The 10,410-nt window shown below is 55.4% G+C and overlaps 1 long non-coding RNA gene across 1 annotated transcript; it reads left to right on the top strand.

Moving 5' to 3' along the window:
* Nucleotides 1-229: 229 nt before the first annotated feature.
* On the top strand, nt 230-7,457 carry LOC129637293 (uncharacterized). Its single transcript, XR_008707419.1, has 3 exons — nt 230-1,326; nt 2,122-2,254; nt 2,521-7,457. It is a non-coding gene; the product is annotated as an uncharacterized LOC129637293 (long non-coding RNA).
* Nucleotides 7,458-10,410: the final 2,953 nt, after the last annotated feature.

Below are 10,410 nucleotides of genomic sequence, written 5' to 3'. Positions count from 1 at the left end.
ATAAACTCACCTCCTGTTTTAGTTCCTGAGACAAAGAAAGACAGGGGGTGGGGGGCTGGGGTGAGGGCGGAGAAGACAGTTGGATGGGGTTGGGGATGGGGGCTGACACCTCTGGAGGCAAGTATCCCCCCAGGAAAAGTGTTGCTGGGATCGTGTGGCCAAAACCACAGGAAGGACCGTGGTGGGAAAGATGAGGCCCTGCCTCCCTCTGGAGGGAATCAACAGATGGTCAGGGTGTTGGGGAGGGCGGTTATCACTAGAATGGAAGCCCCAGGAGGGCAGAGATTTTTATCTGTCTTCACTTCTGTAGTCCAGGTGCCTTGAGCAGAGCTTGGCTGCCAGTAGGTGCTCAGGCAACACCTGTTTAGCAGGTGCATCGTGTAGACCTAATGGAAGTCAAGGTTCTGTTGCGGAGAAGGCAAGTTGTTCATTTACACCCTGGCCCTCTGACAGCTCATGACCTAGTGAATCTCACAGCCCCCAGGGCGACTGTGGTCAAACAGCTCAGCATCCACTCCCCTCCTTTTCTGGGGATGGCTCTCTCGTTTCATCTTGAGGGGCCACCTTGCCTCCTGAACTCTGTCCTGGTGGGTGTCCTGAGTTGAATGATGTCTCCCCTCCCCGCAGTCACGTGTTGATGTCGTAACCCCGAGTTCTTCTGTGTGTGACCTTACTGGGAAGGGGGGTCATTACAGCCATCATTAGTCAAGATGAGGTCACCCTGGACGAGGGTGGGTGGGCTGCAATCCAATACGACCGGCGTCCCTATAAAAAGGGGAAATTTGAACATGGACACAAACACAGAGAGAATGCAGGATGAAGACTAGAATGATGCTGCCACAAGCCAAGAAGCTATCTGAAGCTGAGAGAGAAGCCTGGAATGGGTGCCCACAGGGAGGAGCACAGCGCTGCTGACCACCTTGATCTTGGACGTTCAACCTCCAGAACTGAGAAACAGTGCGTTTCTGGTGGTTAAGACTCCCAGTTTGCAGTGTTTTTTTAATTTACGTTTTATTGGACTATACTTGCTTTACAGTGTTCATTTCTGCTACACAACAGCACGAATCAGCTATACGAATACAAATATCCCCTCCATCCTGAGCCTCCCTCCCACACCCCGTCCCACCCCTCTAGGTCATCGCAGAGCATGAGCTGAGCTCCCTGAGTTTGTGGGATTTTTCACGGCAGGCCTAGCAAACTCCTACAGCAGGAGCATCAAACCCAACACCCTCACCTGCTGCAGCCAAGATGCTGGTCAGGTGACCCCCCTCCCTGAAAGGTGACCCTCATGGCCATCAGTGGGCCCTGGCATTCTCCACCAGCTGGGTAAGTCTCCTGTGGGGAATTTCTTTCCTACCTCCCCTTCAACTATCTGGGTTATCTCCCCAGAACCTCCTGAGAACTTTGAGGGGCTTTCTGAATTCAGAATGTTTTTTTATCTTGCTGTCAGTCAGATGTGCCTGACTGACGTCAGAACCAAGAGCTGTCCCTGGAAATTGGGTCTCTAGGCAGGGAGGGGGCGAAATCTCCCTGCCTCCCTGCGCAGCGGGCTTGCTCACGATGGAGTCATCGGCTCCCTCCTGCCCCAACCACACATGTTATTGCGCTCATACAGATCATGTGACTGGACCAGGGGATGCTGCAGTGAATAAGGCAGCAGGAAGGGAGATGATTAAGTGAGCAATTTCAGTACAGCGGGGTGGGCGTTGTGATGAGAAGAGAGGGCGTGGGCACACAGATGAGGGGCAACTCACTCAGGGTGGGTTGAGTGGGTGGTCAGAAACGCTGAGAGAGCAAGGCTGCCAAAGTCAGGAGAGGACGGAGCTGGGGGGACCCGCTGTCCTGTTTGCCTGGGACTGTCCTGGTGGTAACGTTGAAAGTCCTGGGTGCTGAGCAGCCCCAGGCAATGGGGGGAGTCGGTGCCAGGACAGGGCAACCAGGGGATACTTTGTGACTGGAGTGGAGAGAAGGGGTTAGGCCCTGAGTGGCCAGGGAGGCGATACAAGCAGTGATTGTGAGGCTTTCTGGGGCTGGGGGTGACAGCCCTGCTCCGAGACCCTGATGAGTACCGCGGGCATGCCTCCACCCGCTGTACACGGCTGCTTCTGGCACTTTTTTCAGGCACACGGACTATGTTGCGAGCAGCTTCACGGTTTTTGCAGATCCTGAGGTCCAGTGCTCCTCGCCTCCTGTCTATCAACAGCCCAGCTCCTCAGGCCACCTGTCCCTCCAAGAAACCCCTCCTGTGTTCAAGGTAATTCCCAGGTCAGCTGCGTTCAAGTCAGTTTATACCTATGGCAAGTAGGTAGTGGACCCAGGGTTCAAGCTTGGGGAGATCTGATGCCCAGAACTTGGTGTTGTCTACTGTCTCGATGCCTGATGTATGTGTGTGTGTGAGAGAGAGAGTGTGAGAAAGGTATTCATCACGCCCCTTTTTATTTGAAGACAATATTAACAGATGAAGGAACAGCCTGCATTTGCCTGAAATACGAATGTGTAAGCAACTGTGTTCTATTCCAGAAGCTCCACCGAAGAAGTGGAGCCTGATGTGCTGTGATGGATTCTCAGGGCAGCTGGACAGCTGTGCTCTCTCTTCTCCAAGGGGAGGGAGGTCACCAGTCTCTGGCTTTACCAGCAGCATCCAGAGCTGAAAAGGAAAGAAAACTGCGTTATTAATCATGTCCATCATGCACTTGGGCTTCCCAGGTGGCCCAGTGATAAAAAATCCACCTGCCAATGCAGGAAACCCCAGAAGATTCCCCTGGGTCAGGAAGATCCCTTGGAGAAGGAAATAGCAACCAACTCCAGGATTCTTGCCTGGGTAATCCCGTGGACAGAGGAGCCTAGAGAGCTGCAGTCCGTGGGGTTGCAAGGAGTCCGACACGACTTAGCGACTAAACAACAACAAGAACAAATCATGACACTGAATCCAGGAAGCAGACAGGTTGGAACAACTAGGAAAACACACAGTAAATAACACAACCCAAGAAGGGAGGGACTTTCCTGCTCTCTCTTCAATGTGACTGGGTGGGGGTGGGCGTTGATTATTGATGGAGTTTCAAGGTCTCTGGAAAAAGAGACAGAAACGTCTGGGGCTCCTGGGGAGGTGGATGTCACAGGCTGAAGATGCTGGAGGCTGGTCTGGAGTGATTTCTGGAGGTCCTAAAACTGATGTGACCTATAAATTAGACCAATAGAAAACCCCTAAGGTCGGGCTTTAAAGCACTCGGAGTTTTCGCAGCCAGCAGCCAGAGGCCTGGCGTTCATCAGCGGGGGCTGGGCCTGGACAGCAGATGGGTCCTCTCTGTGCCAAAATAGTGTCACCGCCTGCAGTGCAAACCCACATGCTGGGATGAGACGGAGTTGGTCTGGCTCCGGCCCCCAGCCTTCGAGCCAAGCCGCTGGCCGCCATCCTGTGTCCTGGACTCTCCAGGGACCGCCTCCTTGGCTGGTGCTTCCCTGCCCTGAGCAGGGCCATTTGGCTCGGACACCGGCCTGGCTGCCCAACCATCATTCTCACTGCCTGCGATGGATGAACTGGGAGGCGGAGGCATCGATCCAGCCCAAATGATAACCAGGACCATAGGTGGTGCTTTCAGGGGGTGGCCGGAAAAGAAACACTTTAGCCACAGGTCAAAGTGGAGGGAGACCCAGGCAGACTCAGCTGCAGCCTCGCCGGCCTGGAACAACCCCGGGAAAGAAATGGACCCCGCTGGAGGCCGCAGGGAGGAGGCAGCAAATGCCGGCTCCCGCTGGCGCTGCCGGACCGTCTCGGGCAAGAGTCTGGCCTCATCCTCCCCATTCTGAATGTCACCCACCTCCCTGGGCTGTTAGAGGGACTAAATGATGGACATGGATTAATTTGCTCGGCCCACCATAACACACTAACGCAGACTGAGTGGCTTACAGAACAAAACTTTCCAGCCTTGCACGGGCTGGAAGTCTGAGATCAAGGTGTCAGCAGGTCGGTCCCCCCTGAGGCCTCTGTCCTTGGCTTGTGGACGGATATCTTCTCTCTGTGTCCTCACGTGGTCCTCCCTCTGTGAGTCTGTGTCCTCGTCTCCTCTTCTTCTAAGGACACCAGTCATCTGGATTAGAGCCCACCCCAGTGACCTCATTTTAACTTAATCTCCTCTTGTCTCCAGATACAGTCACATCCTGAGATACTAGGGCGATGGGACCTCACTGTGCGAATTTTTAAGAGGACATAATTCAGCCCATAACAAATGAGGGGCTGCATAGAGATGCCAGACACCGTGAAGGGGGTTAATAAACTGAGGCGAGCGTGATTCGGGGCGACTGAGAAGGCAAGAGGAATTCAGAGGGTTAAAAACTCTGCCGAGGTCCAGCATCTTAGCCCTTCTCTCCACAGGGAATCAATCCATCCTGGTCTTCTGCCGTCAATCTTTCCAAAATCATCGGCAAGTTGGTGACAATTCCCTGCAGTGAAAACACCACCAAGGCTTTTGGCGTAATGTTTCAAAGCTGCATTTCAGTCGACATGCCCCCACCGCCACCCCAGGGGTCCGGGTGAAGGAGAGCAGGCGTTTTAGAGTCCAGGCAGTTTGATGCATTTTGCCGGGCGCTGCTCGTGTGTCCCGCTGGAAGAGCTGTTACCATCAGCGTGTGTTCACTGTCACAGAACAGGGCTCTTCCCTGACTAAGCCACACTGTTGAGTAATGGAATTACTTCTCCCCCGTCCTGCCTGGAGGCTCTCAGTAGCTGCAGGATCTGGATTCTTCAGAATGGAGCAGAGGCTCCCCACTCCAGCTCTTTGCCTCCCCAAGCATGAGATTTCTCCCGAGGAGCCTTCGGGTCACGTTGCTACCCATCAGCGCTCCTTTCTTTTTTCCCTTGGAAATCTGATAAGATCGAAGGGTCAGCTTTCGCCAGCAACGCCTGAAGACAGTGAGGAGGCAGACGGGCCTCAGCCAGCTCCACGCCCCCGCGCCACGCTGCTGCCGATTGCTCCGGGAGGAAAGGCTGGGCTTCTCCTGCATGGGAGAAGCTCCGAACCCCCTGCAGATTCATAAGTGGCAGTCCAGGTAATAGGTGGATGAATGCCTCCAAAATGAACACAGAACTGCCATACGACCCAATAGTTCTACTTCTGGAGCTATAGTCCGAGTCACTGAACAGTTAATCGCACACACGTGTTCACAGCAGCATCATCACTGTAGCCAGAAGATGGAGGCAACTCAGGCGTCCGTGGACAGATGAATCAAGTGTGGTCTGTCCACACAAGGGAGGATCACTCAGCCTTAAACAGGAAGGGAAATCTGTCGCAAGATAGATGCACCCTGAGGACCTTATACTCAGTGAAATAAGGCAGTCACAGAAAGGTAAAAACGGTAGAATACCACTTACGTGAGCTCCTTGAAGGAGTCAGATTCATAGAGACAGAAAGTAGCAGGGTGGATCCCAGGAGCCAGGGAGGGGGAGGTGGGGGGGTTCGTGTTTAAAGGGGACAGAGGGTCACTTTTACAAGATGAAAAAGCTCCGGACATGGATGGTGGGGGGGGAGGCTGTCCAACAGGGTCAGTGTTCTTAGTGCCACTGAGCTGCTTGCCTAAAAACGACCAAAACGGTACATATTCTGTTTCACTAATGGTACAAATGAAGCGGCTTGGAAGTGGTTAAGAGGCGTTACTCTCCCTGGAGCAGGTAGGACGGCCCAATGGGCACCCTCTCTGTGTCTGGGCAAACCCAGGGTGGGATCCCAGGTGTCCTGGTGCTAAGCCACCCACTCTGGAATCTAGAAGAAGACCCCCCCAACCCCTTTTCAATAAACCACCAGGCCCAGAGCACTCTGGGTCCCTGTCATGTGAGATTAAATTCAGCGACTGGGGCCCCAGGGAGGTATCGAGGCCAGTGCCCACAGGGAGGCCCGGCTGCTGTGTCTGGTCTTTGTGTCCAGCTGTGATGGAGGCCTTTGGAGGGCATGAGCGGTCCAGACCAGTCGTTGCATGTGGGGACTGAGGCTGGCAGGGCAGCAGATGTGGGGTCTGGGCAGAGGCTCCAAGGACTGGATGTGGCCATGGGGAAGGTCAGAGCAGTTCTGCATCTGTGGGGTCCTTTAAAGGCCGCGAGTTGCAGCTCAGAGTGACCTCAGGCCTGTCCCTGCCCGTCCCCAGGTTTCTTCCTTTGTCACACAAGGGCGGGTGGTCGCTAAGGACTGTCCCAGGAAGACAAACGCTTGCAGGTCTGTGTGGAAACCGAGCGTGTCCTGAAGGTGTGGAACCTCAGAGCTGGAGGAGGGTGGGAGACGCCTGGGTGGTCACCTGGCCAGCGCTGCCCAGTGACCTGGAGAGCTCGTCACAGGGACTGTGGGCTCCGCTGCCCTCGAGTCAGCTCTGGGGGCTTTGTGGGGGGCCCTGCTCTCCGACTTTGTGGGGCCCTGCTCCCAACTTTGTGGGGGCCCTGCTCCCAGCTCGAATGTCCCTCACAACACTGCTGAGCCTGGCGTCTCCCCACCTCTCATTTCCCAGGTGAGGCCCAGTTAAGATGAGGGGGGGTCCTCAGGAAAAGTTTCCTGAAAGTGAGTACACTGGAGGTAGCAGGTCCTGTTCCTTTCATTTCCTGGGATCTGAGGCCAGGCGAGAGGTGGGGCAGGGGCACACGGCAGGTCTGGGAGTCATCCCTGTCTTCTGTAGCATCTTCATCGCCATGACAACACTAGCCACCAGCTCAGGAGGTGCTCCAGGCACCACTGCTTTACATGTGATTTCTCATCCCTTTGGGCTTCCCTGGTGGCTCTGTCGGTAAAGCATCTGCCTGCAACGCGGGAGACCTGGGTTAGATCCCTGGGTGGGGAAGATCCCCCGGAGAAGGAAATGGCAACCCACTCCAGTATTCTGTCCTGGAGAATCCCATGGACAGAGGAGCCTGGTGGGCTACAGTCCGTGGGGTCGCAAAGAGTCAGATAAGACTGAGTGAAAAAGCCCATAAGACAGCCTTTCAAGGAACTTGCTACTGTTTCCATTTTATGGATGAGAACATGGAGGCTCAGAGGGGTTGGCTCCGGGTGACACAGCAGGGAAGAGGTGGGGCCGGGAGCTGAGCCTGGGTTAAGACCACACATGGAGTAGCCCCGCAGTCTGGAAGTGAGCATGGTGGGTGGATGCAGGGAGCCCTGGATCGTGGTGCAGGGTCAGCCACTGGGCTCAGCTAACACTGCTCGTTGAGAAACCCAGGAGCCACCCCTGCCCCCGAAGCGGGGAACACAGCCACCAGCACCTGGATCGAGCAGCCAGCAAGGGTGCCACCTCCAAGGCTGGCGCTTCCTCTCATGGTGAGCCGCAGGGGGCCACTCCGAGGGGCTGCACGCTGGGTACCTTCCCTCAGCCAGCCCCGTCCATCCCTGCTCCCCGTTGCTCTAGGCTGGGGGTCTGTCCTTACCCTCCCCCCTACACACCCTGCCCCCGGAGCTGCTCAGTTCTGCCCAAAGGCCTCGGCCCAGTTTCCAGACCTCCCAGGGAGGCACAGAAGGCTCTCAGCGGGCCCAGGCTGGGTCTGAATTAGGTTGTTGTTGATGTTATTATTTGGGGAGAAATGTTCATTTCCAGCCCCCACACCATGCCCACAGACCGGGCTCCCTCCTATCCAGAGCCGATGTGACTGATTCCAAGGGGAGGGGGTAGAAACTCGATTTGATTCTTGTTCTAGGAGGGAGGGGTAGGGCTCCAGCCTGGCTGGTGGGCTCCAGGGGCTCTGGCACGTTGGGTGGGCTGCTTGGAGCTGGGGAGGGGGGAGTTGGAGGGGAGCAGACAGATGGGCTTGCCCGGGGTGGAGATTTGGAAACCACACCAGGGGGTCTGGGGGGGCCACCGCTCAGGTGTGCCTCCCCCAAGCCCTGGGCCCAGTGTCGAGTCCCAGCCCTGGAACGGGCGGTGGGCGTGGAAAGTCGGCCTGACCTGAGCCCCAGCCACAGGCGTGGGAGGCCAAGGACCTCGGGTCCCTTGCCTGAGAAAGCAGGCAAGGTCTTTTTATTCCTCCTTCAAGGATAGCTTCTCCCCTCCAGCTCCCCTCCAGGGGAGACCCTGGGTCTGTGCAGGTCTGTGCCCTGGATGCAGAAATCCCCACCCTTCAGCGGTGTCTGGAGTTGGGGGTCCTGGCACCTGCCTCCCGGACACACAGCTGAACCGCACGGCCCCCTGCGGGCAGGTTCATGGGCTGGGTGGGCAGCGAAATACACACCCCCTGGCCCCAGGCCTGGCCTGTCACACCCTCCTCCACGCTCCCTCCTTCCCTGGCTTCCCGGGCTCTAGGCGAAGATGTGACATCTGATGGGAAGGAGCCTGGGCCCCTGCGTGACCACGTGGAGCAGAGCATCCACAAAACCTACTTCCGGCTGAGCCAAGAGTGAGAAGGAAGCTTTTCCTGTGGGGAGTCACTGAAGATGGGGGCTGGCCTGGGAGCTTTTTGGTGCCTCTTGGGGGGCCTGGAGGAGGCAGCCGAACGGAGGGCTTCCCATGGCTCCATGAGCAGCAGAGGCTTCAGATGAAGGAGAAGCAGGAGAAGGTCTTACAGGGGGACACCCGAGGACCCCAGACCTACTGGGGGGCTGACCAGGGGTGAGGTCCCCCAGGACAAGTGAGGCAGGTGCCTACAAATGGGAGGCCATCGCGGGGACCAGAGTGGGGCTGGGACACTTTGGCCTCCAGCAGAGGGGAGGGGCCTTGGGGAAAGAAGATGGGAGGGGCCCCTGATCCTGCAAAGGTTTGTGGGTCCAGAGCCTTCCCCAAGTGTGACGGGTGGGCAGGAATACCTGGAGACCCTCGACCTCAGTCCCTACTGTTCTAAACATGGGCTGAGGACAGAGGAGGGATCCTGCCAGTTACAGGCAGCATGGCCAAGCCCACAGCTGGTCCAGAAATGCTCTTCTCTTCAAGAGCACACATGGGGACTTCCCTAGTGGTCCAGTGGCTGTTTTTGCTCCCAATGCAGGGGGCCCGGGTTCAATCCCTGGTCAGGGAACTAGATCCCAGGTGCTGAAACTAAGAGTTTGCATGCCGCAGCTAAAGCTCCCACGTGCCGCAACTAAGACCTGGTCTGGCCAAATTATTATTTTTTAAAAATAGAACACATATGGGCCCGTCCTCTCCGGGGCTTCCTCTTCTGAATCAGGGTCCCTGCCCCACCTTGGGTTAGAAGGGAGGGTCTTCTTATGCTGCCAGGGAACTGAGCTCCTTGGCTCTTCCACCTCACAGCCAGCCTGCCTCACCCAGCATCAGCCTTCGCTGCTCTGCCCAGTCCTGACTGAGCCTGGAGAAGCTGGGTGCACTGGGGGTGTGGGGTGTGGAGTGGGGACGGTACCCAGGTTAGAGGAACAGAGAGCCCTTCCAGAGAAACTGGGTGCCAGAAAATTAACGTGTCCTCCTGGGACAGCCGTGGTTACAGCAGGACAGCCCATCACAGAACGAGATGTTTGAAAGTTTAAAAGGCGGTCTGCTTCCTGGATCTGTCACCCGAACATTTCTCCATGCCCAGGGTAACACAAACCTTGAAACTTACTGCTTACATGCTCCTAGTGATGAAGAACTCACTACCTCAAAAGGAAGACGTTTTAGTCAAACAGACAAAACCAACTGTTTGTACTTTCTGAAGATAAATGCTTCTTGCCAAACAGAGCAGGGGAAGTCTCTCCTGGTTCTGGTGAAGAACAAGGGCTCTGGACTCTGACCAGACAAGTCTCAGCTCCACTTCTCATCAGCTATGTGTTGTTGGACAAGCGCTCAGTGTCTCTGGACCTGTTTTGTCATCTCCTTTTTTTCAATGGATGTAATAATCGTACCTTCTTAACAAGGCTATTGAGAGGATAAAATCAAATAACCCATCTAAACTACAAGGCACAGTTTCTGCCACTTGACAGGTGCTTGATAAATGTTAGGGATTATCACCTGACTCTATGAAATATAAATTCCTTAAGCCTGAAAATAGGAATCTAAATCAAATTGGAGCTTGGCCTCATGGATTCTACAGACAAGAGTTTCTGCATTTACTCAGGTAATGAAGGATTCTTGGGATTCCCCCACAGGAGGTTTCCTGGAAAGGTATGGGGTGAAGCTTTTCAAGTCTTTATTTTGAGTCACAAGAGTGACCATTACTGAGCGTTCATCTCCTGCAGGTCAGTGCTCAGCAAGCATTTTCAGAATCCTATTCCAACCTCCATGGGCTGTGTGAGGCTCCAGGGCTATCCTAGCCCAGGTTTTCTAGAAAATAGAACCCGAGGCAAGACTTCAGTGCTAACAGGTTACTGGAAGGTGCAGTCCCAGGGCGATGAGAGTGAGGTTGGGCAGAGGAGAGAGGATGCAGGAGACATCACATAATGATACACTTCTGGGCCGGCCACTGCTTCACCCATTGCAAGAAGGGCCCCAGGGAGGTCTCCCAGTAGGTTTACAGCAAGA

This window comes from Bubalus kerabau, chromosome 23 (assembly GCF_029407905.1).
Source record: "Bubalus kerabau isolate K-KA32 ecotype Philippines breed swamp buffalo chromosome 23, PCC_UOA_SB_1v2, whole genome shotgun sequence".
In the NCBI taxonomy this organism is placed as follows: domain Eukaryota; kingdom Metazoa; phylum Chordata; class Mammalia; order Artiodactyla; family Bovidae; genus Bubalus; species Bubalus kerabau.
The sequence above is the reverse complement of the archived record's forward strand: the minus strand, read 5'-3'. Positions and strand labels throughout refer to the sequence as shown.